This window comes from Sphaerodactylus townsendi, linkage group LG02 (genome assembly GCF_021028975.2).
Source record: "Sphaerodactylus townsendi isolate TG3544 linkage group LG02, MPM_Stown_v2.3, whole genome shotgun sequence".
NCBI classification, from domain to species: domain Eukaryota; kingdom Metazoa; phylum Chordata; class Lepidosauria; order Squamata; family Sphaerodactylidae; genus Sphaerodactylus; species Sphaerodactylus townsendi.
Genome location: NC_059426.1, coordinates 106,169,570 through 106,196,863, shown reverse-complemented (window position 1 = coordinate 106,196,863; position 27,294 = coordinate 106,169,570). Strand labels below are relative to the sequence as shown.

Genomic DNA, 27,294 nt, shown 5'->3' with positions numbered 1-27,294 from the left:
TTACCTCAGTTCTGTGTAACAGGTATTCCCATGTACACAGCAAAATCCTTGTACTCCTACAACCTATCTTTGTCACTCTTCACTCCCCTCTTCATTTAAAAGTAAATAAAAGAAAACATTCATTCTAGACTTCTCACTTTTCTCTCTGTGGAATGGAGGAGAGAGCACCACAGTTATAGTGCCCAAAGTAGGGTCTTTCTGTGATTTCCCACTCCTATTGAGAAGGAGGTAAATTTATGGACCGCTGACTTGTGAAAAACGTATTGGTGCCATCATTCTTGCTTTCTCTTTAAATCAAATATCAGCAGAAAGTTCTGTTTGGTTATCTTGGAGTGCTGCTCACTTCAGAATTTCCTGAAGAGCAGCTCTGTATAATTTAAAAGCTTGTACATCTTTTGAAGGCACTGGTTAGCCTCATGAAAGCTACTATATTGTCATTATGGATTCACAGAGGTGTGTGTCTCTTTCTGCTCCCAGAAACAATACACTAAATGTGCTTGGACTGCACAGATGGGAGAGGGAATCTCTTTTATCCTTTCCTGTTTTCTGCCACTAGAGCATAAAAATATTATATAAACATACTTAACTTTTACTGCTTTTATATCTACACAATAACAGGTTTAGGGGTGAATTTATATTGCTGTGTGTGATTGATACCCTTGAAGCATATGATTCCCAAAGTGGGCACCACTGCCCCCTGGTGGGTGCTGCAGCAATCCAGGGGGGCGGTGATGGCCACAGGTAGAAACATTAATTCATATATCTTTCTGTTTAATTGCTATTAAAAATTTTAAAAAAATTAATTTTTCAGGGGGCGCTAAGTGATATTTTTTCTGGAAAGGGGGCGGTAGGCCAAATAAGTTTGGGAACCACTGATATAACATATGCTTAAAGTCAAATATATTTTTATTAGTTCTGCAATCCTTTGGATGTATCTAATTATTTGTGCTAGTTTGTAAGAGATATTTAGCAGCACCATAAGAGCACACAAAGGAATTAAGTTCAACTGAGTGAAACCTGAAATCAATACAATTTTCTAGGTTTTATTTTATTTAAAACATTTTATGCCACCTTTCCACCCAACTTATGATTCTAAGATTTAAAATACATACATATGAACAATTAAGCAATAATTATAACATATAAACAGGAAAGAGGGTCAGTGAGAGAATGCCAAGCAACACAGAAAAGTTTTCACTCACTGACAGAAAACAATGATGGAGAGATACAGTTGAAGGCATTCCATAGCTTTGGGATCCCAACAAGAATCTTTTCTCAGGTTGCTTACCCATCTGGCCTCAGATGACAGGGTCACCCAAAACATGGCTCCCAAAGATGACAGTAGTGTGGTGGCGAACCTATGGCACTCCAGATGGCCATGCTGGCAGGGGCTGATGGGAATTGTAGTCCATGAACATCTGGAGTGCCATAGGTTCGCCACCACGGGATCATGTGGGAATACACAGTCCTTGTTAAAAGGAGGAGATAAGCAAGCATAGCCAGACAGTGAATAGGAATGGCAACATTACCACAAGTATCAGAAAAATGTGCTTAGAAAAAAGAAGAGTGAGGACAACAGAGATACATGTTGTAGGCTGGCATAAATTAATAGACAGTTGATGGAAACAGGAAGTGAATTTTGACAAGAGAAAAAGCTAATTTTGGAAAGAAGTTTAAGTTGCAATCAGACATGACACTGACTATGAGCTGGTTGCTACCAACCCATGTAGCTATCATAAACAATAAACACTTTGTTCCATTTGAAAAGATTAGCATTTTCAATGGAAATATCAATCTACTTTTATTCTTATGAGAACATCTGAAAGATGACTTGGAATGAATACTGTGACTAAACATTTACGAGAAGTATTATGAAAGTAGTTGAAAATAAAACAGTAGCATGCATGTGTTTTTGTTTTGTTTGGTGATTCCTTCTTCTTGTTTGTGTATTTACAGGTGCTTATATGTTTTAATGTTTTTAAAATTTAAAAGGTGCTTTAATTGTTGCTGCCTTGGGGAGCCTGACTTGGGTGGAAAGATGGCATAGAAATGTTTTAAGTAAATAATAATAATGTGTATATGTAAATTATGAGGCACCCACATTTCAAAAAATATATAGTACAGCTGGAGGGCATACAGAAAAAGAAGACTAAAATTATTATGACTGGATCACAAGGTATGAAGAAAGGTTTAAGATGACATTTTAGTTTAGAAAAAGATGAGAATGTAGAATCATTCAGTTGGAAGAGATCACAAGGGTAATCAAATCTAACCCCCTGCCATGCAGGAATATACAATCAAAGAACCCTTGACAAATGGCCAGCCAGTCTCAAAGTCTCAGCCCAAAGAAGGAGACTCCACCATACTCTGAGACAGTGTACTCCACTGTCAAACAACCCTTACTGCCAAGAAGTTCTTCCTTATGTTTAGGTGGAATCTCTTTTCTTGCACCTTGAATCCATTATTCCTTGTCCTAGTAGTCTTTGGAGCAGCAGAAAAGAAACTTGCTTTATCATCAACACAATATCACTTCAAATAACTGCTGACTCATGTTCAGTTTGTGGTATACTAAGACCCTCAGATCCCTTTCACATGCTATGTTATCAAGCCAATTGCCTACATCCTATATCTGTGCATTTCACTTTTTCTGCATAAGTGTAGTATTTTACATTTATCTCTGTTGAAATTCATTTTGTTAGTTTTTGCCCAGCTCTCTAATCTGCCCAGGTCATTTTGAATTCTGACCCTGTCCTCTAGGGTATTAGCTACCCCTCCAAATTTGGTGTCATCTGCAAATTTGATTAGCATGCCCTCTATTCAATCATCCAAGTCACGGATAAAAAAACATGGCAGAACATGGCAAAAAAATTCATAAAATTATGAACACTGGGAATAGAGTGAAAACAGACAAATTATTCTCTTGGAGAAACAGAGAAAATTGGGAATATCCACTGGAAGTGATGGTCAATGATGGTTGGTCACACCTAAAGATGTCCACTAGTCAAGACTGCCTTACAAAGGATTAGACAAATTGATGTTGGAAAGGGTTCTATTGAAAGCCAACAGACCAACTTGCAAGTTTCTAATCATGTGCCTACCACAAAAGATTCCCTTCCTGTTTACACAGGTCAATTGCCCACCAATGCTGGGGCACGCGGTGGGAACAGAGACACATTGGGGCAAGAAATCTTGTCCTGATGCACTTCCTCTTTGGGGCACATCGAGAGACATGTTGGGGCAAAAAATCTTGTCCCGATGCGCTTTCTCTTTGAAGCACACTAAAAGAGGAGGCATGTTGGGGCAAGATTTCTTGTTCCCTGTTGCCCCATGCATGCTTCTTCCTTTCCAGAGGCGGAGCAAGGGGAAACCCTCCAGGGCCCTCCAGGATGGGCGGTATATTAAACAAACAAACAAACAAACAAACAAACAAACAAACAAACAAACAAACAAACAAACAAACTGCACCTGGTGCCCAAACATGCCCTGTACCCCTGCTGTGGTGCCGCCTGCCCCTACCCTGCACCAGAACACCCCCGCCATGGCCCGGCCATGCCTCTGCTGCAGCTCCACCTGGGGCATTGTGTCCCCACTGGCACTACGCCACTGTCGCTTTCCACAGGGAAAGCAAGAGCACTTCTGGTGTGACTCCAGATATATCTCCATATTGTATTAAACTGAAATAAAATATTTAGATATTATCTCCTGTAGGTATCCTTACTGGAAGCAAAATTTAATTTAATTTGTATGTCTCTTTATCATTTTGGTTGAAATGCATGAGGTGGAACACAGAGAATACCCTGAGAAACTCCAGTGCCTCTGCTGTAGCAGGCTTGTTTCTTGATAGGATTTCCATACTGGTAGTCCTGACATAGGGTTACCGGCTCTGGGTTGAGAAATACCTGAAGAATTTGGGGGGTGGATCCTGGAAAGGGTGGGACTTGGGGAGAGAAGGGATTTTAGAAGTGTATGTTATAGGGTCCATCCTCCATTTGCTCCTGGGAAACTTTGGCCATCTGGAGATCAACTGTAATAGCAGAAGATCTCCAGGTGCTGGTAGATCACATCCTGATGCTACCTATATATGTTTATAGTTTGGCAACATGGATTTAAGAATTGATTGAGAGATGAGTTGCACACTGTTTATCCAAGTACTCTTCTCACATGAGCAGTATACCACCATACACTACCAGCTGAATCTCAGGCACAGAAAGCCTTTCCAGAACCTGCTACTTGAGATCCTTTAACTGGATCCTTTGAAAAGAATGAGGGTTTATTCCCGATGGTAATGTTGAGGGGTACTCTTATTTCTTTTAGAATGATTGAATTCCTTCAAGAAAATCTTTACTCAATTAACATGTACAGTATGAAAAAACTGAGTTTCCCAGGTTTTCTGATATTAAAAAAATCAGTAACTTCTGGGGGAACTGAAAAATGAATAGATTCTTTTGGAATAGACATTTTTTAAAGTTAAGGTTTTATTCAGAATGTAAAACATGAAAAAGTCTAAGAGCTCTGGTTGTGGTGGGTTTTCCAGGCTGTGTGGCAGTGGTCTGGTAGATCTTGTTCCTAATGTTTCGCCTGCATCTGTAATTGGCATCTTGAGGGGTGTATCACAGAGAGAAGTCTGTTACACACTGTGTCCAGAGAGAAGGGAATGTTTAGTGGGGTATATATTGTCCATGTCCCAGGGTGGGGAACCAATCAGTAAGTGTTTGGGTGGAACTTGCTATGTAAAGGTGTGGTTGAGTGCACTGTATTGTGGGTGGGGTTATCAGTCCATTTATATTTGTATTCACATTTGCATTTCCTGCAGCAGCAGCAGTATTGGTGAATGCAAATCCTGTGGGTGGAGTCCATTGTCCATGAATTTAGCATGCCCTTGGTCTTTGCTTCTGGTGTTTTTAAGTACTGGTAGCCAAACTTTGCTAATTCTCAGAGTCTCTTCTTTCCTGTTGAAGTTGTCTTGGTGTTTGTGAATTTCAATTTTCGCGGCCTCCCTGTGCAGTCTGACTTGTCCAGAATTTCAGTGTTTTCAAATAAAATGTTATGTCCAGTTTTGTTTAGGACATGTTCTGCTACTACAGATTTTTCAGGATGGTTAAGTTTCGTACGGTGTTCCTTTTCATGCTCCTTAATAATGAGTCTTGAATGCTTTGCAAGTTTTGTAGGTCTCCTATACAAACCTTTCCACAGTTAGCAGGGTATCATGCGATAGACTCCATGCAGAAGTGAGGGGGTCTCTCTTGTCCTTTACTGGGAGCTTAGCACATCTGCTGTATTATTTTTTCCTGGTAGGTTTGAAGATGGTTTGTAGGTTATGTTTTTTTCATCAGTTTCCCTATTTGATCTGTGATTCCCTTGATGTATGATAGAAATATTTTTTCTCCAGTGGGATGTTTCCCCTCAGTCCTCTGGGTTTCTCTTGGTCTTAAAGCTCTTCTGATTTCTGTTGTGGAGTAGCCATTAGCCTGCAGAGCCCAGTCTAGATTACTGATTTCATCAGGGAGGCGGTGAGGTTCACAAATTTGTTTTGCATGATCTGTCAGAGTTTTGATTATACCCCTTTTTTGTTCTGGGTGGAGATTTATGTAGATAGCGGTCTCTGTGTGTTGGTTTTCTGTATACTGTGTGGCCCAATTGATGATTGGGTCTGCGAAAGATTAAGACATCTTAAAAAGGCAATTTTCCTTCTTTTTCAGTTTCTGTGGTAAATTGGATGTTTGGGTGGATGCTGTTAAAGTGGTTCAGAAAATTCAGCAGTTCCTCCTCACCCTGGCTCCAGATTGTAAAAGTGTCATCCACAAATCAGAACCAAGTTGCGGGTTTCCTGGATGCTGTTTTGAGGGCTTTTTTCTCAAAATGTTCCATGTAAAAATTGGCTATCACTGGGTTGAGGGCCCTTCCCACGGCTACCCTATCTGTCTGCTCATAGTAATCATTGTCCCATTGGAAGTAGCTGGTTGTTACACAGGTTGTTTTCAGGTTTTTTTGCTGAAAGCATCAAAACATTTTCAGGAGCTCTGAATGAGTGAAATCTACTCAGGCAGTGTAGGTTGCAGCAATTTGCAGCTTTCACTTACTTTAGTATTGGGTACATTTACTGATTTGCTTGTAGAAAACTAAGGTGCTTGCACATTTAAATTCCATAAGTATGTTGATTAGCTGATACAGTTCTGGGAGCATGCTGTCTTCCGGGTCGGGTAACACTGCCACGTAGCACCCCTGCTGACCCACCCACCCACCCCCATCCAAGTTTGCCCTTCCTGCTGGTATAAGTGATACTTATGTTGGCAGAGAGGGCCAAAGCACCAGTGCAACTTTTGGTCAGCTACAACAGCCCATCCCCACTCCCCACAGGTTTGAGCTTCCCGGATAGTATTGCATATATTTCAATTTATCCCAAAACCTTTGATTTTTTTCTCAGTGAAAAACCAAAAAGGTGTTTCAAAATTTCCAGAAATGTTACATCTTTACCTTTAAACTCCTAAATAACCATTTAAAGATTGCCTGCCCTCACAAGAATCCTTAACTCAATAATTAATCATTAATTCAATCAGCTTCACAGACCTTTCTCTGTGTGTCCCTCCAACTCTGTACTGCCTTACTTGTAGAACTCTCTTCCCACAGAAGTTTGCTAGATTGTTCGTCTTCTTAAATATTTTGGCATCTTACAAAAACTCTCAATGAAATAGATTTACAAATAATTAATTCAATATAAAAATCCAATCCCCTAAAAAAGGAGAAAACATATAATGAATCAGCCTGAACAAAGAAACTACACGTTCTATCTTATAAAATAATGCAGAAGTTCTGTCATATAGGAATGACTTGGGGTGCTTCCGCATTGTCGTTCTCACCCAGACTACCAGTCCCACCCCAGTCCTCCGCGACAGACGTGAAGGCCGACTCCGGGTGGTTCGACTCGACTCACCTCCCTCTCGCCATTGAATTTCTCGACTCTACTGGGGAGTTGAGTCGACTGGCGGACTCGGGTTGCACTCGGTCGGGTCGCATCGGAAAAGCGGAATCTCCTCACACTGACTCTGCCATGTAGCCAATCACAACTAAGTATTTCTGCCTACGCAGAAGGGGAGACTCGCGGGCGCAAGCCGGTGCTTTGGCACAGTGCAGAACGGGGACACAGCAACCAATCGGAACGAAAGCATTGCGGGAGGTGGTCCCGCCCCTCTGAGCTCGCCTCCGGAGACACGGTGAAATGGGTTGCTGTGCGGAGGAACGGGAGGACTCGAAGGCTTCAAGGTAAGATCTACCGGCTGTAATGTTCTGAGTCGACTCGTGTGTCCGGAAGGGCTCTTGGGGTACTTCCGCATTTAATAGTACTTTCGACGAGATCGACTGAAGTCCGAACCAAAGAGTCCTCGCTGGGCGTGGCGTCGGACTTTCATTATGCGGCACAAATCACCTCCCTCTGCGCCATTGAATTTCATCTACTGGGGAGTTGGAAATTAGAGCTGGCTTCGGGTTGCACTCGAACCCGAAACCCGGCAGATCGCGGAATCTCCGTCACTCGGCTCTGCCATGTAATAATCACAACTAAGTATTTTAAGCCCCATGCGCGGAGACTGCATTAGCCAGCCTTGCGAAAGCTTTGGGCATGCGCAGAACGGGGACACAGCAGTAATAATCGGGCATGGCACAGGAGGTGGTCCCGCCCTCTAGGCTTTCGGCTCCGGAGACAGTCGGCTGCTGTGCGGAGGAGCAGGAAGGACTCGAGTCAGGTAAGACTCCGCCCATTTCTGAAGTCAAGCCTGAGTGACTCATTGTGTCCCGGAACTCTTAGGAAAGATGCTTATGAAGGCTTGTGGGGATGAAGTTTTTTTCACTTAGATAAGGAACCAATTCTACAAAATAGGGCTAGAAACAGAGAAGGCTCTTGAATGTATTGATACCAAGTGAGCCTACAACAGAGAGGGCTCCATCAGTGGAAACAGTTCCACTGACTGGAGCTGGTCCTATGTTTACAGGCCAGCCAGTCAGGTCTGGAGCAGTGCTCTGAGGTCTAAATAGCAAGGCTTGGGAGCATCAGTAGATGCTGGCAGATAGGAGCTAAAGGCAAGGAATTGGAGACAAGGAGCAGCAACTGGAGGCATGGAACGAGAGCTGGCATACAGGCTTGAACCTAGTGGACCAGTTGATCCAGTAAGGCTGCCTTCCCAAGCCTCAGCCTAAATAGGCTAGGTAGTAATCAGGTTCAGCTGTACTGCTGGGAGGAGCTGAAGCACCTGTGGCTGTGCTGTGACCAAGGTCTTGTGAATAAGTGTCATCCTCTTTGATTGGCTCTGAGACCATGTTGTACACAGCTAGTCTGGCACTTTGTCTCTTTGGGCTGATTTGGCCCAGGACTTCTCTCACTGCCATTTCTGTATACAAGGGGACAGGTCCTGGGGAATGGAGTACAGTGGAGGCATGGTAGCTATCTCAGAGGCTAGTGGAAAAGTTTCACTTGCAGGTTTTGAAAGGGTGGCTTTTGACACATGGTCTTCTGGCATCTGTCATGTCAGGCCCTTTCTGCCCCCAACTGTCCTCCTCAACCAGTAACCTTGGTTCTTCAGTCTCTTCCACTGAGGACTCTGTGTCTGAGTTCCTGGGCTGGTTGGAGATGGTACCAGGCCTTGTAGAGCTTTAGGTAATTACCAGGACTTTGAACAGGGCCTGGAAGCAAACTGGCATCAAAATTAGCTGTTCAGCATTGGTCTGTTATTAATGTATCAGCTGGACCCAATTAACAATAGGATGTCAAGTTTTTCTTAATAGAAGCTTATGAGTTTTCTTCAAGCGACGCCTCAAATGGAATACATTAGAGTCATCTAGCTGAGAAATTACAGTTTAGAAGGCAATTTCTGAGTAAGATGAATATCAAAGAAAGTCAGTTCTGATCTGTGGTTCCACCAACAATGCTAGGTCCAGACCCTTCAACTGATTATCTACAAAATCTGAACACTATCTAAAATTAGTAGATCAATGACATCTGGGACATTGGCTTTCCCCACAAGCATCACCTTCCCATTGTCTGGTTTAGATAAAGCTTGTCTATCCTCATTCACTTGACAACAATCTTCAGAAACTGATTCAGGCCAAAGATAACTGCTTCTGGAGGCTTGAACTTAAAAGTTTGGAGATCTCATCCATTATCTTGAAAAAATATTTAAAGATAATTGAGCAGAGCCCTTGGAAACTCTACATTTTAAATTCCAAACTAGTAACTAGAATGTGCAAGAGATAGAAGGTTCAGTCCACAGAATGGCCCCTGCAAAACATCAGAGGAGATGTGTAGTCATGGTTGGGGACTCCCTGCTGAGGAAAAAAGAAGCAGCAATTTGCAGGCCTGATAAGACGTCATGAGAGGTATGCTGTCTCCATGGGGGGAAAATCCGTGATGTCACTGACAGGCTGACAAGGCTTGTTAAGCCCACTGACCATTATCCTTCCTTTTGATCTACATGGGAACAAATGATAGAGCAAGACATAGCTTTCAGGACATCAGAAGGGATTTTGAGGCTTTGGGAAGGAAGCTGAAGGATCTGGATGTAAAGTTGTCATTTCATCTCTACTCCTGGTTGAAGGACGTGGCCCATAGAAAGAAGAATAGTGGAGATGAATAACTGGTTTTGCAAATGGTGCCACCAGAAATGATTTGGGTTCTTGGACCATGGTCTGTGGTTTCATTAAGAGGAACTGCTGGCAATGGATGGGTTACACCTCACACCTGTAGGAAGAAACATCCTTGCTAGGAGGCTCACAAACCTGATTAGAAAGACTTTAAACTGAGATATGTGGGGGAGGGCAACAGTATTCAAACAGATAGGAGTTCAACAAATGGTAGTGATGGTAGTCCAAAGGTTATAAAGAGAACTGAGAGAATAGGTAAAGAAGGGAACAGGGGAGGGGAAAAGCCTTAAAGAAGGAGCCAGAGGAAATGCACCATGGCCAGTGGTGGGATCCAAAAATTTTAGTAACAGGTTCCCATGGTGGTGGGATTCAAATTGTGGCGTAGCGCCAATGGAGATGGGCGGGGCATGACGGGGGCATGGCCGGGCATTCCAGGGGCGGGGCATTCCTGGGTGGGGCTGTGGCAAGGATGCAGCCGCTGCGCTGGTCCTTGGGTGGGAAACAAATGCACGCAGGCGCAGGCTGCCACGCACACCGGTGCACCTCCTGTTAGACTGCTTCAAGTTCTGTGCACTACTGCTGAGAGGAGGGGCGTAACTAAGGCTAAAATCACGTGGCAAAATCACCAATTAGTAACCCCCTCTCGGCACACACAAATAATTAGTAACCTACTCTCGGGAACCTGTGAGAACCTGCTGGATCCCACCTCTGACCATGGCCTTCAATGTCTTTACACCAATGCACAGAGTATGGGAAATAAACAAGATGAACTGGAAATCTTAACATAGCAAAACAAATACGATATTATAGGCATCATTGAAACCTGGTGAGATGAGTGTCATGATTGGAACATAAGAATTGAAGGGTTTAACCTATTTCAGAGAAACAGATCAAATAGGAAAGGAGGAGGAGTAGCATTATACGTAAAAGATTATTACAGCTGTGAGCAGGTCCATGACTTAAATCCTGCAAGCCAGGTTGAGAGCATTTGAGTAAAACACTGAGAGAAACACACTGATCTCAGTCTGAAAAGATGGATGATGCATTCTTGGAACAGATGACCAAAATTGCACAAAGAAGAGAAATAGTAGTAGTGGGAAATTTCAATTATCCAGATATTTGCTGGGAGACAAACTCTTCCATGGTCCAACAAATGTCTCACTTGCCTTGCGGACAGTTTCATGGTCCAGAAGGTGGAAGAAGCAACAAGGAGAACAGCTATTTTAGATCTGCTCCTAACCAATAATGATGACCTGATTATTGGAGTGGAAGTGGTAGGATCCTTAGGTGGGAGTGATCATGTTCTTATGGAGTTTGTTATACAGTGGAAAGGGGATGCTAAGCACAGTCATATACGCATTCTAGATTTTAAGAAAGAAGATTTCAGTAAGCTTAGGAATCTACTGGGTGCAATCCCTGTAGTCAAAAATACTAAAAGAGAAAGGAGTGCATGATGGCTGGGAGTTTCTTAAAAGTGAGATCTTGAGGGGACAATTTCAAACAGCTCCAATGAGGAGGAAAAATGGGAAATGTCTCAGGAAACCAGGATGACTGTCTAAAGAACTTTCAATCAAGCTAAGATTTAAAAAGGACATGTACAAGAAATGGAAAAGGGAGGAAATCACCAAAGAGGAATTCAAACAAATATGCAGGATGAATAGGGAGAAAGTCAGAAAAGTTAAAGCTCACAATGAGCTGAGGCTTGCCAGAGAGATTAAAAACAACAAAAAGGGCTTTTTTGGTTATGTTCGTAGCAGCAGGAAGAAAAATGATAAGATAGAGTCACTGCATGGAGGAGATGGCAAAATACTTACAGGGAATGGAGAAAAGGCAGAACTACTCATCACCTTTTTTGCCTCAGTCTTTCCCCAAAAAGGAAATGGTGTTCATCCAGGGGAAAATGAAACAGAAGATACAGCAGGAAAAATTCAGCACAAAATAAATAAAGAGGTAGTGCAGGAATACCTGGCTACTTTAAATGAATTCAAATCTCCAGGGCCTGATGAGCTACATCCCAGAATATTAAAAGAACTGGCAGAAATAATCTCAGAACCACTTTCTATAATCTTTGAGAACTCCTGGAGAACAGGAGAAGTCCCTGAGTGGACTGGAGGAGGGCTAATGTTATCCCCATCTACAAAAAGGGGGAAAAGGAGGACCCTAATAATTACCGTACAGTCTGCCTGACATCAATATCAGGGAAGATTCTGGAGCAAATCATTAGATAGTCCGTCTGCCAGAACTTTGAAGGGAATCCTGTGATCGCAAAAAGTCTGCATGGGTTTCTGAAAAACAAGTCATGCCAGACTAATCATAGAGTGACTAGCTTGGTAGATGAAGGGAATGCTGTGGACGTAGCATACGTCCTTTTTAGTAAAGCTTTTGACAAGGTGCCCCATAATATTCTCACAAGTAAGCAAGTGGAATGAGGACTAAACAATCCTACTATTAGATGGATTTCTAATTGGTTGACTGATTGAACTCAAAGGGTGCTCATCAATGGCTCATCTTCATCCTGGAAATAAATGATTAGAGGGGTGCCACAGGGTTCTGTCCTGGGCCCAGTGCGATTCTATATTTTTATCAACGACTTGGATGATGGAATAGAGGGCATGCTAATTAAATTTGCAGTTGACACTAAATTAGGAGGGGTAGCTAGTATTTTATTAATAATTTACAGTTCACAAAATTAAATACTACTGGTATATTTGACTGTTAGCAGTTCCATTGACCCTTTCTGCTTGCAAATCAATAAAGTACCAGGACAACCAATGCTGTCTCAAGTTCCTAACTAGATCTGAAATCAGATTGGAAAGGGTCAAGCCAAGCTGAGTCATCCAAGAAACTCTGAAGTTGCTCACTCAGTTCCTTCCTTAATCATCTTGCCCAAGAATGGGAGAAACAGGTTTGTAATTGACAAGATCGTCCTTCCTTTGACGAACCCAGCCTTTTCAATAATGGCCTCACAACAGCTTCTTTCAGTGCTCTTAGGAAATTCCCTTCCACAAAAGATGGGCTTATTATTTTGACAAGTTGAGCAGCTAGTTTATTCCTGCAAGATTTAATAATCCAAGAAAGGAAAAGATCCAGCTAGCAAGTGGTGACCATCATTTCTCTCAGAATCCTATCTACACAACATATCAGCAAGTGCTTCTTGCAGGTTCCCTAATTTCTTAGTGTATGTGTCTCCAATAGTATCCATGACAGCCACTGACACCTTTCCTGGTGCCAGCCAAGGATTTTTCAAAGGTGGGTGGGTACCCAGCTCCTGTTTTCAGCTGCTGCTTTACTGACTGGCGGAAGAAAAAAATGTAAAGAAAAAAACACCAGCATGATGTCACTTCCAGGGGAAACCCAGAAGTTATGCCAATCACTAGAAATGACCAAAGAGCACTTGGAGTGGGGAATGTCCTCACCAGGGTCTTGGCAACCCTATGTCCAAACAAGTGGATTCATCTTCAACACCTATTCTGTCCAGCCACCATACCTTTCATGCACATGCACTACCAAGATGTTAGAATAAGCTCCATTATGCTTGGTTCTGCATGTTACACTCAAGTCAGCTAACTAGTGGGATCTTTATATGGCCCATTTATATGTCAAACTAAAGTACAGCAAACAGCTCAAAAAACCCCACCAACAAACACCTTCCCTTCACAACTGGGAATATTAGTCCAGATGTTATGAAGAATATAACTTTCATTCATTATAATGGAACAATATTGTTCAAGTGAAATGCCTTTACATGGCTCAACCATGGGTGCATGATTTCTTCCAACTGAGGGTAACATGACATAAATCTGATTGTAGGCTCTGGCTCACACAAGTGTTTGCTAGTCTTTAAGATGCCACAAGGATCTTCCTCATTTTACCCTGTAAAAGAAGTTCTACAAACATACACGCAAAATGTGAACCAGCAGTGCCCTTCTCACATAATGAAAGAAGATCTGCTTCCTTATCAGCTCAACAAGGACAGGTAGCATCTCTCACCCCAAAATGTTTCTCCTCATTTCCGCAGCAGGGAATAGCTCCCTCTCCTGCCTAAGAATACTGTAAGTGGGAACTGCTGCTCAAAAATACAATGGACCATTTATATGTCAAAGCACTGGAAGTAGATTGTCAACATAAAACATACCGTAAATAGAGCTGTTAATTCAGTTGTTGGCATGCCTTTATGTTATCTTCTCAATGCCTTCCAGAGGGTATTTTTGTTTGAGTTGGCAGCAGGCTATTTAAAAAAAAATTTCAAAAGAAAATCCACCTGCTGTTCAGTTCCAATAACAGGTCAGGCCAAGCTGGGATATTAGCAAAGAATGCATCTGTCTCAACAGTCTGAGCTAGTTTGATGTTAAGAGTGTTTCCAGTGAACTTTCTTGGGGAAATGAAGGTTTACCATCAGTGCTGTTGATTCTCACAAAGACTCCTTGCACAAAAGCCCACTGAAAATTAGTGCCAAACTGCCAACAGTTGATATTTGAGGTTGAACTTTTGATATAACCAAAACTGAAGCAGCACATTTGGGTTGGAGAATACAGTCTGGTAAATAGTCCTGATAGGAGCAGTGCTGTGCTGGGAGTGTGAAAGAGTGCAAAGAAGGGTAACATCACAATATGGCACACGTGCAGTTGCAAGCAGTACTTGAATTGTGGAAGCCACTTCCCTTCCTCTTTCCCCTTTGTTCTGGTGCCTTTGAGCAACAATAAAGTAAAGCCTCTTGAAGGAAAGTACTGGAGTGGCAGTAGTTATGCTTTGAAAATACCTGTTCTACAGTTCAAGCACAGGCTACCACAGGGTTTGCAAACAGTGGCAGAAAAAGTGCCTGTCACTCACAACTAGAAGTCTTGTCTAGGCATCATTTGGTAGCTAACAGCAAGTACCAGCAAAGATTGCCACCCACACAATAGGAAGAATTCCACTTTGAGGTCAGCAGCTGCATCTAACAGGCCCTGTACAAATACAAATTGCCCTTGTGAACTCCTTTGAAATCATGTCTTTTATATTTGCCTCCCATAATTCTCAATATAGAGAACAAAGGGAGGAAAAAAGAGAGCCAATATGGCATAGTGGTTAAGAGTGGCAGACTCAGATCTGGAGAACCAGATTTGATTCGCCACTCCTCCAACTTGGGCTAAACACAGTTCTCTCAGAATTCTCTCAGTCCCACTTACCGCATAAAATGTGTATTGTGGGGAAGGGAAGGGAAGGGAAAGGAAGGCAACTGTATGCTGTTGAGGCTTCTTAAAGGTAAAGTGGGATATAACAGCCAATTTTTCCACTTTTTCACATGAAGCCTGCTTTAGGCCAGTCAGAATTCTCTCAGAACTCTCTCAGCCCATGTGGAGGCAGGCAGTGGTAAAGCACCTTTGAACATCTCTTGACTTGAAAATTCTAGGGGGTCACCATAAGTCAGCTGTGACTTGATGGCGCCTTCTTCCACTGAAGTGAGGAAAAATATGTTTTTGGGACAGTGAGAGAAGGGTGAATTAAACTTCTCAGTCATTTCAACTAATAAAAATGATAATAGATAATTTGAATAATGACTAAATTGAATAAGAACAATGTATTGTCGAAGACTTTGAATAAGAACAAACTCCCCCCCCCCCCCACATGAGGTTTATCAATGGTGCCCTGGAATCTCACAATGGCTGCTTCCAGATGGGGATTTTTCTCCACATGGGCACCAAGAATTCCTCACAGGAAATGGAACCATTCAGATGACACTATGCCCAACTCATAGCTGGGCATAAGGAAGGAGAAATGGAAGGGAAGGCAGGTCTCTGGCTGTGGTGGTAGGGCCCAATCACCACTGTGGCTGTGTTTTTCAACAGGTGCAACAGAGTAAAAGGAGAGGAATAGGGTGGTGGTGGTAATGGCAGCAGTTTAGAGTGGCATATGCATGCTGAGGCATACGCACATTGTTTCAGCCCCATTCCTGTACCACATTTTCACACAGTGTGAGACTTTTTGCCACCTGTTTTTACTCCCACATCCTATAAGTAGAGCTTGTGGATGGCAGACTCTTTTTAAATATCCAAAAGGTAGTTTTTAACTTTAACATAAGGTAGCAATTTCAATTAATACTGTCTCCATATCTATATAAATGTAGCTGTTCAGCTTTATCAACATTTTCTGGGGGTATATCAAAAAATGAAATGGATTAGTTTTGGATCACTTTGTGTTGTTGTGTAATAATGATTATGTGTTTTTGGTCAAATTCATTAAGAAAATTTTCTAACCTGATTTTTATATAGTCCTTATATAACATAAGAGAGTAATTAAACTGTGTAACAACATTATGTTATAAAATAGTTACTTAATTCAAGTTAGTTTTAAATAAAAGTTAACTATTTTGGAAGGCATGAAAATGCAAAGTTGTATCTAATAGCAGAAAAGTCAATTTTACATTCAGTTGTAGTTCTCCAGGTATCATTAAGATTATAAGAGGCAGGATCTAAAGCACTCTGCAACCATATGCCAGTATCTAGCTATCAGGACACACTAAATTAATAGCCTATTCAAATCTCTTGCTTGCTGAGAACATTATTGGTTTATTTTTTAAAAACATGTTAATACCACATTTCCACCTGATCAGGGTTTCCAAGGTGGCAAACAAAAACAATCAAAACATTTGAACATTATAAACAGCATCTAAAATTATAAAATACTTCAATAAAATACAGAAACATACAACAAAAATCAGGAAGGAGGGGCAGTTATAGCTGTTGGGTTTTATGCCAAGTGAAACAAAAAAGTCTTCACCCATTAATGGAAGACATCAATAGAAAGAGGCATATTAATCTCCCTGGGAGGGAATTCCAAAGTTTCAGTGCCACACCTGAGAATGTCCTTTCTTGGGTTGCCACTTGTCTAGCCTCAGGTGGTGAAGGCACCCAAAGCAGGCTGTCAAAGATAACCAGAGTGGGACAGCATAAAGTCCACCCTGTATTTGGAGACCTATAGTTCCTGCAGTTTGGAGATCAGTAATTCCAGGAAAACCTCAGGTTCCAAATGGAAGTTGGCAACCCTACCTGAGAATGATTCTTCCACTGATGCCTTTGATTGACTGAAGGCCCTTTGCAGAGCCCCACATGAGAGATTCCATGTGATCTTCAGCTAATCAGAAGCATCTGTGATATAGCTGAAACATGACAGATGCTGCTGTTTCGCACTTGGTCTCTGTTCCTTTATGAGGAGGGAGCTGGCAAGAACTGCCAACAGGTCAATATTCAGTAGCAGTGATCGGAGAAGGGATGTTGATGTCTGTGAAAATTTCCATGTCTGGTTTGGTCTTGAGGGAGGCAGAAAGAGCAATTTCTAATATCAACTCTGACGTGTTTTTAAAACCTGAAAATATTTTATATGTGCAACACAGCTTAGATTCCCATAATGCTATTTTTATTTTCAATCCCTTTCGGAGAAGTTATTTTGTATTTTCCTTTTTTTTAAAAAACTGATTGTGTAATAGTGGTTTGGAGAACCTTTTCCTCATTGAATTTTTCACTGTCACAACATAATCAATATTTTCGGTGGGATTTCCACAGTGACTTCAAGGTCCCTTCTCCTGTTGTTAAAGCCAATTTAGATTCCATCAGAACCTACTCCTTGACCAATGTTTTGCATTCACCCACATTTCCAGGAACTGTCTGTATTTGCTCCGTATACATTTTCTTAGATCATGTTTGTTAAACATTCTCTGAATAAAAGTCAATTTGTTCTTATTGATAATTCTTGTTCCTGTTCCTCCTCTCAGTACTCTGATTGGGGCTATCTTCCCCCTTATGTAAAAAAAAAACCTCATTGCCCCACTAGCCTCCATTTTCTCCCCTCTTGTTTGTGCACTGTTTTTTCTATGCTTCTCCATCCTGTTGATCTCTGCATCTCTGTCAACACCACTTCTTCTCCCCAACCCTCTTTTCACACTTCTCTCTTCCCTCCAACCCATCCATCTCCACTTTTTTCTCTCCCCTTCAGTTCTGCTTTCACCTCTCAGTCACTCAGTTTTTAGGAAAAGTAAATGTTTTTGCTGTTATATCCTGCCTTTTTCCCCAGTGCGAACCCAGCATGGCTTACATCATTCTGCATTCCTCCATTTCATTCTCACAACAAATCTGTATGGTAGGTTAGGTCAAGAATGAATGTCTGGCCCTATAGCATCCAGAAAGCTTCCAGGACAGAGTGAAGATTCAAACCTGGCTGTCTCAGATCCTATTCCAGCACTCTAACCTCTACAAATCATATATACTCAGTTTATACCCCACTTCTCTTCCAAAGTGGCTTGCAACATTTTCCTCTTTATTTTATTCCTTATCTGCCACTTAAATTTGCTGGAAAAGGGCTGTTTCTCCACAGCACAATTATCCCGGATTACAATCGGTATTTTATAATCTGGGTCTATTTTATCCTGGTTCCTCCCTTTGCATGGCTGCCTGTTCCTGTGAAGGAATCGAGTGAAGATTGGGAGGAAATACTCCTGTTTGTTTCGCACAAGCCAGGGTCTTTTGTATTTACACTGCAAGCGTATCCGCACATGCGCAAACATCCCCGGTGTCCCACATTCTGATTGGCTGTTTTTGGAGGCAGCATTGGGGGGAAACGAAGACCCCCTTTTCCAGTTCTGGATAGGGCCTGGCGCAGGCCTCAACACAGCAAGCGGCAGTAAAAAACAATGGGGCACAGCATCACATCACATTCCCACTCATGTTCTCATATTTTTGTGGAAAACGAGACTCCCCCTCCCGTGATATGCCCACTAACGTTCAGCCCAAAGTGCATATCTCCCTAGCTATGTGCTCTGAGCAACCAGTACATGTACAGAAAAGAAAACAGACATTTTGGGATTCCACTCCTGATTAACCCAGTTTTGCTGATCATAAATTTCACTGATTATATATTAAAGCAAATTAAAATCCCATTTACGCAGTCTACTGCTATGGTATCTAAGATATCATAGTACGGTGAAAATGAGTAAGGAGAAGTTATTAAATAGCAAGGATACTGGAGTTTTGTGAATAATATTGTCCAAGTTTGCAAGTTGTATACTTCTTTTAAAATACACTGTATCAAAAATACTGTATTTTTCAGATAAAAAGTGAGAATATTCTGCAATACCGTATAACATAGAAGTTTCAGTTCTGTTCATTATAAACCGTGACAACATTAAATTCCTTGAAATTGCCTTTGGCTCCCTATCAATGAAATTCTACATAAGCAGCTTTCCTACCAAACCAAACTTTTTTAATATAGATCTTTAGATTGTTTTAGACGATATGGAAGATTACACTGCACATTTCCACTAGCAACTGAAATATTAGTGCTGTATTATACACAGACAGCGCAAATAAACAAGCTCGTAGAACTGCTGACCAGAGGCGTATGGGAATGAAATGGTGCCCAGGGGCAAGGCCTTGTTTTTGAGCCTTCCCCACTGTGCTCCTCCCCCAGGTTCTGATAGAGGTGGGGGGCAGCAATGGCCAGCACTGTGCCAGGACCTGCTGCAGGCCTGCCAGGCAGGGCTGCCCCACCTCCATCGGGTACCCCCCCCCCATGGCCTGTACACCTCTGCTGCTAATCCAGGAGATCTACAAAAACCAGTGGTCAATTTGCTATTATGAGCAAAGTACACCCAAGTCCATAGAAAACAATAGGTTTAAACATTCCCACACCTACATAGGACTGCAGCCTTACATATATTTCATTCTTATACCACTAGCTGGCACATCAGACCTCAGCCTTTCAGAGCTGAAAAAAGTGACCCTAGTCAGTCTTTGAAAGCACTCCACAATGACATGTTTCTCTGTGGCTGAAGCATCCTAAACAGTATTATAGAATTTTTATATTTCTTCTTGAGCGTATCAATATTTTTCAAGTCTATTTATTTGCTATTTTTTCACAGTGGAAAAATTCCCACCTCATATAAGTGCCTAAGAACAGATCTGTCACCTCAGTCAAGATGATGTTAAGTGTGTATGTTTCACATGTATTTTCAAAGAGACAAATTTGTGAATAATAAAATCTATGGTCCTTTATTTCAACTGAGTTTAGGGATGATGGCTATGAATGAAATCAAAGAAAGAACTAAGTAGTGGGAAATAAACAATTGAACATACATCATTTACAGCCTTCAAACCCATAGACAAACCCATAGACAAAACAAAATGAAAACCGAGGCTTCAGGAAGTTTATATTCATTTACATTGTGTACAGAAAGAATTTTATTTGTTTTTAAGCACAGTCTTCAGCAACAAAGTTGTATAACTTTGAGATTTACTGTAACATTTCAACTTCATATCTATTATGTTTAATGTTGTTTACTTTCTGCTTTCAAAGACTGACTGCATCAACTGACTACTTAGAGAAAATCTACACTATTCTGGAACTGGAGACACAATGTCTCATAATATTTATTTATCAATACCTGATATATAGAATGCCTGTTGATGTAAATGGAGAGAGCGGCTTAGTATATGAAAGGGAAGTTCACTAATTTTGAAATAAACGAAGACTTTCTTCCAGAAAATTCCAGGAGATTCTGTGTCAAGAGATACCTATTGATTAGAGCTTAATACTGCAACCCATGAGCCAGTTACAGGTGCTTAGAGTATATTTGTTTCTATGAAACTTAAACTTGCATAACTGGGAACAGGAATAGAGCTTTACAGAATTATCCTAAGTATGTCTACTCAAAAGAAAATTGCACTGAGCTCAATGCTTCCTAAATTGCAACTTAATTCTTTCTAATTCCTCTTGACCTCATACACTCAACCCACATATGTCAATGTGTCCTAGTAGGTAAAGATTTAGATGTGGAAAGCTCAGGGTGAAATCCTAACCCATCTATGGTTACTAAGCAGCCTTGGGCAATTTGATGTCTGTCAGCTCATCTTTCCTTCTCCAGTCCCCAGAAAGAAGGATGAGATAAAAAAATACAATAATCATCAATATATCTCTCAATAAGGCCCCACCTGTGGAAACTTAAATCCAGAGATTAGGGTCATGGTCAAATGAGACATATATTTCTATAAAGCTGAGAAAAGCTCCAAATGTGCAGGCAAATCTGATTTAAAAAAACAACAACACTGAGGGTTCAGCAGCACAATCCTGATCACCACAGCAGATGGAGGCAACATGGCAAAGGAAGCATCACACCACTTCCCAAGGGCCTTTTGAGTGGTGCAGCAAGGAGAGAAATGTGAAATCCCTCCCACTGCCCCAATTATCCCATTGACTCAAATGGCTTACACTGTACATAAGTGCAGCATTATCTCCAAAAGCCCAAAGGCTGGTATTCCCAGGCTGAAATGCTGCTAGAAGCCAACTAACTTTGGCTCCACCCTTGGGAATGCCCCAGCATTGCTCCCTACACTGGAATCTACTCAAGACACCAGTGCAGCTCCCAGTGCCCTGAACTTTGGTGCTGTGGAGCAGAGGGGCAGCCAGCCACCACATTTATCCCTGCGCTGGAAGGACTACCCCTTACATGGCAGAGCAGGCAAATATGTCAGCATGGCCCTCCGCCATTTTCTCTGCAGATTCGGGTTGTAAACCACTCGAAATGTTAGAAGACACTCTTGTAACTTAAATAAACTAATACCCTCAATGGTCATTGTTAGGCAACCTCAATGATACGGCTACTCTTCTGGCTTGATTCTGTCAGTAAAAGGTTAGGAGCACTTTCTTAGGCTAACAGCCTTTGATGGAGGACCCATCAGAACCAGAACCAGCAGCAATCACTGGGTAACTTGATATTACACAGTCACATGACTTACTCAGGCCAAGTTGCTTGAATTGTTCAGCAGCAACCATACTACAGAAGTGAGTGTGATATAGAGAATAGAGTAATTTTTGCAACCAGGCTAGACTTTTCCCAGGGAGATGGTTGTCAGGGGGATTGAAAGAGGGAAAGTTGAAGATTGGCTAAAGATAGGTTGGCTGATTAATGGGAAGGAAAGGAGAAAGTAGGAAAAGATTAAAGATTATGTGGGCTTCCTGGGCAGGGAAAGATAAAATAGTGGGGTAGAGGATACAGGGAACATTAGATCCTGCAAGTGCTTGCAGATCTCCCCACTTGTAAATACATAAAACCATGCTCATCACTGACCACTAAGCGCATGTTCAATTGCATGGTCCAATCCAGCTTTTGTTGGTCCTTTGGAAGAAAAGGGTTTAAGGTTGGGGTAGATTCTGAGACTCATCCCCTCACTGGCACCCTTGACACACTATGTAGCAGCGTTGGAGCCACTTTCCTGTAGTACAGTTCCAGGACACTAGTGTCTGTATATAAAAATGTCAGTGATGGGCCATTCATACATATAATGAGAACTACTGAAAAACCCATATAATCCCCCCCCACTTGGTGTTAATATTCATATATTCACACTCACTGCCCAGCAGTATGGCGTATAACTTAGGGATGCAGTTCATGTGTGCTTTGTGTGTGAGAGACTGTGAAGGGAGTCACACATCAAGTTCACTTATGGATAACTGTCATTCAGTGGGTAACAACATCAACCAACAACACACTTATCACTCTAACTCAGACAAGGGCTAGAATGGATATTAATTTAGATATTCACTGGAAATGACAAAAGCTAAAATAAATTTTAGCATTTATACCTGAAAGTTTGGACCTCATATATTTCTCAACTGACCGCTGCCATTTCCACATATACTCTCACAAAAGGTCCACTATGCCCCTAAGATTACAATGATGTGTCACGACCATTTTCTTTAACATGGAAAGGCCATCACCTGTCCAATAAGTGCTCTACCAAGTGACCATTCTCGCTCTGGAACTACTGTGTTCGTACTGTGAATTCACATATCAATGTAAGCTGCTCCTTGGCATTTTCCTCCCTGTTCTCAAAAATTATACTTGTGCTATGTTTAACCTTTGGAAGCAATTACATATTTGTAATTAAATGTGTGCTAAATGTACTGTAAACAAGGGCTGTCTATTGAATGCAAAGATGTTGAACTTCTCAACAGATAGAGAGGTATTTTACCTTGAAAACATTTACTTCATTTTTTAAAAAATTTCAAATCCTTGGGAGGGTACAGAGAAGGACAGCACTATGATACTGCAATGATTCCAACTGTATTTTAAAATTTCAAATTTTTTATCCAGGTGTGTAAAATGTAAATATAAATTCTCAAATAGTTTGCTATTTAAAATACCCCAAACCAGGAATCAGCTGCACAATGTTATTTTCCTTAGAAAACGGGTTACTGTCAGTCTGAATTACAGTTCAAGCCATTCTGTCCCACTTAACTTTTTTTCTATGACCAACAAACATTCCTTAATTTATGCTCCTTGATGCAAATTTATTCTTAACTATCAGTACATGAAAGCAGTATATGAATACATGAGAGTACTGAAAACCGAGGGATAGTATTAAAATGAAAATGAAAAGTTAGGTTAAAGCATTAATCACCAATTATATACATACAGGTAGCGGTGGGATTCAGCAGGTTTGCACCACTTCAGCAGAACCAGTTGTTAAAATGGTGCTTGCAAACAACCAGTTGTTAAATTATTTGAATCCCACCAACAGAACTGGTTGTTAAATTATTTGAATCCATACAGGCCATGTCTTCAATACATTCAGTACTACAGTCTAACCTTCTCAAGCACAAAAGCAAAAATAAACAAAATTGTACACATAACAGCATGTAATTTAATTCATAAGACTATTGACTGAAATTATCAAGTAATAGTTAATGTTGATTTTTGTATATATGCTGCTTATAATAATAGCATTACTAAAATAGTGAGTGTAAATATGTACATTTCATAAATTAGGTGTGTGCATGTATGTATAGAGAAAGAATATTGCTTTGATGCAATTTTCCATTGAAAATCATAAAGAATAATCGAACATACTGTTATTTTATTAAGCAAAATCTTGACGAATGTTATGTTGACTTTTCTGGAGTTATTCAACTAAAAGCTGGCAGAAATGACCACCCAAATATCTCCAGATTTAATTTTTGAATCTCTTTTCTCTTCTTCTAGTCTTAGAATCTCTTAAATCTTGTGAACATATTGTATAGAAACAGAGTCTCTGGATCAGCCCCACAAGGAGAAGCTTAATGACATGCAAATATTAATAACTCCTAGTGTTGCTGTAGTTTGGTAATGCATAAAGTTCACTGCCGAAAAACTTGAACATTTAAACCAGGGCCCCAATTCAGGACCTCTAAATGACAGTAGAATTTGAGAAAAAACTCTTTTCACTACAAACATACATGCATGCATATATTTGGGGATTATCACTGTTCAGCAGGTCTTTGTCATTAACCTGGAACAATTAGTAGCTACTTGAAATGTTTAAAAAATAGCAAGAGGAAAGAATTAGGATGCCCAGCCCTGAATTTAACTGAGCATTTTGCACTATTTCACATTTTTTCCTCAATATCCTAATTTGAGCATTTCACATTTTCCCCCTCAATAGTATCCTAATCTCCCTGGTTGTCAAGGCTCACTGCACACTGATCAGGAAGCAGGGAGAGCAAATATTAAGCTTATTCAAAGGCACGAGCACATATTGTAATTTGTTTAAACAAAAAGACAGCTGTTACAGCTTCCTACCAGTAGTGCTATAATCTTACACATAGGTAAGACAGTTTAAACAACCTTTTCAAATAGGATTTGAGCTGCCAGTGTGCAAGATTGTCTTCGATGTCTTTAGTGAGAACTTCTCAAAAGCTTTAGATCAAAAGATTAAAGTTTATAGTTGCATTTTCAACTACAGGCTGAGACTTTGACATCATGCCCAAATCTAGCTCATACCTGTGAAACTCTACACCCCCCCCCCCCTCAAAACGTAGTTTAAAACAAAGTGAGAAATCCACAGAGATCAAAAGCCCTTACCTCATTAAGCTGCTGGTTCTGTTGGGAAAATCCTTTAGTAGAGGCAGTGGAAAGTCTAATCAGACTCTGCCAGATGTCAGGTAAACATAGGTGGCAGGCTATCACTTCAAAAAACCTCACAGCAATGAAGATATAAGTGGATGAGATATTAATTTTAAAACATTTCTTAGAATGTTTAGCTAACCAATTGTGGGAAACCTTAGGTCACTTCCTGTTATTCTGATTGGGTCTGCTAAAATTAAACTTTAAAAAAACCCACAGGGATGGCAAACATTTGCATACAGCCAACTCACACCTTCACGCATAAACAAAACAAGTCTAACCAGGTTACACTTGTGTCCCAAGAACAAAAGAGAAAGAGCCTTGTTAATGGTTGAGGCACTGGTTTCTTGGAGACTGTTCTTTCATAACTAAAAAAAAGACCTTCCTATATGTTTTTAAAGCAAGTCATTTCAGGTAGTTAGCAAAATATAATTGAGAAAGAATGGACTGAAAAAATGAGGCTGAAATCAGGGTGGGGGGTGGGGGGGCAAAACCAGAGAACAAAGTGCATGGAATTTTATACTGGCAGCAAGCTGCGGCAAATGTCCCAGGGCTAAAGGATTCCTTTTCTTCTCAGCTTTCGTATACCATCACTGAATAAAATCAGATGGTGCACTTGTGGAATCATTTGCGTCTCTCTCTCTCTTTCTTCCCCACAAAGCAAAACAAAAACTTGGCACAAATTGAAGATGGCATACCTCTATAAGGAGTGACCATAAAAAGCCCGCAGAATATATGATCTTAGATCCTCTTGTTAACCACAATGCCTTTCTGTTTCCAGCAAATATATGCTGTAAATTCAGGATACAACAGAATCTAGTCATGAAGCACAGGAAATGATGCCAGCAATCCTAACCAGTTACACCCTTCTAAGCTCAGTGGCCTTAATGGATTTAGAAGAGTGTCACGCTGCTGCACACTGCACTGTAAAATACAAGTTTTCCAAACTGTGATAACAGTAGATGATCCACAAGAAGCTGTACCTTTAGCACCAGGTTTGAATTTTGCCTACTTACCAGAGAATGAGAGAGCAACAGGTGCTGCACACAACTAGCTCTGACTTTGCTACAAGCAGCTGAAGGAATCCCATTTGTGAACAAAAACAAACTCTGGCATATTTTTTGTTAGGAAATTTGTAATTTTAATTTTTCAGTTCTTTAGCATCTGTCTAGTTTACACTATCCTCACTCATAATATTACCTTTTTGTACATCAGTTACTTCTAGAATTTTATGTTGTTATATCTATTGCTGCCAACAACCTAAAGAAAAAAAGGTCTGCCCCTTGAACAGAGGTGTAATATATAGAAAACTATAGACTACTATAATGCACTTTACACAGGCCTCCTCTCAAAACCAATTGGGAGACACCAGTTGGTGCGGAATACTGCAGCTTGAAGCTAGGCAAGAGCATGCATATTACAACCATTTTGAAATCAGGCCATTGGCTGTCCATCAGTTACCAAACTCAAGACAAGACCTTCGTCCAGGGCCCTATTATCCATAAAGCAGACTAGGCTGAAGCCCAGGGGCCCCGCAGGGACTCGGGGCCTGTCATTTTTTTTTGCTTAGACACTGTTACCCTAGAGCTCCAAAGGTAAAAGGCACTTTGCACTCTGCACCACAGCAATATGTTTACATATGTATTTATCCATATATATGTATTCTTATAAGTATATACGTACACACACACCTTGCTTTAATGCAATATTGTTTAGTGTCAATATCTCTGTTCCAATCTTCAGGCAAGAGTAATACAAGGTGGGAGATGCTTCATTTCAATTTCATATCTACTCTTCCTCCTATTTTAGTCAATTTCTGTGAAATGTTTATTGTTGTGAACTTCTCCACTTACCTGGGGAATGTTATGGAATCCCTACAATCCCTTTCATACAGTCATATGCTGAAGAAGCAGTCATTATGTTTAAAAAATGAGAAGTTGCAAGGCACACTTGTGGTCAGCTGAGGTTTGTTTTGAGTCAAGGGTGGGAGAGATCACAGGCCATTAGTGTACTAGTGTCAGGGTTGTGATATCATGCCGCATCCTCCCTTATTGCACCTCTTTGAGCAATACAGTCTAGTCATGACCTTGATTCCCATGAACCCTTGGGACCATCTGTAGTGAAATAAAAGATTGACTTGCTAGAGGGGGCCCAAAATACCTGAAAACCTGGGGGCCCGGCCATGGGTTAATACAGCACTGCCCTGTCCATCACATACAAAGCCTTTCATAGTTTGAGGTTCATCATATCTACTAGATTGTTTCTCTATTTGTGTCTTGCCATGACAACTTTGCTCATCTAAGCTGGACCTTCTGCAGGGACCACCCAGAACATAGGCAAGATCTGTACGCATATCTTCTTTGTAGCGGCTCCTCCTTTGGATTGGCGTGCCTAAGGTGACCAGGAAGGCTTCCACCAGAGTTGCTAGCTGTAGCTTGGGGAATGAGTGGAGATTTTGGGGGTGGAGACTGAAGAGGGACAGACTTCAGTGGGGCATAACACCATAGAGCCCACCTTCCAAAGCAGACATTTTCTCCAGGTGAATTGATCTCTGTCATTTAGAGATCAGTTGAAATAGCAGGAGGTCTCCAGGTACCACCTGAAGGTACCACCTGAACTGTAGCTCCCACAGAGCTGGCATGTCACAAAGTAGGTAAAATAGAATTGTTCAGGAGGATATTTTATAGAGGAAAAAGGACTACATCTTAACAGCTTGTTCCAGGAAAATGCATTGTGGTTCTACTTACGTAATA

General features: G+C 41.1%; 1 protein-coding gene across 1 annotated transcript in view; it reads right to left on the bottom strand.

Annotated features, from left to right (window-relative positions):
- Positions 1-24,609, bottom strand: part of EHF (ETS homologous factor) — a 79,465-nt gene extending 54,856 nt beyond the window's left edge. The window contains exon 1 of the mRNA XM_048483256.1: positions 24,500-24,609. The gene's annotated coding sequence lies outside the window, so the exon portion shown is untranslated. The remainder of the gene's footprint in view (positions 1-24,499) is intronic.
- Between the last annotated feature and the right edge of the window lie 2,685 nt (positions 24,610-27,294).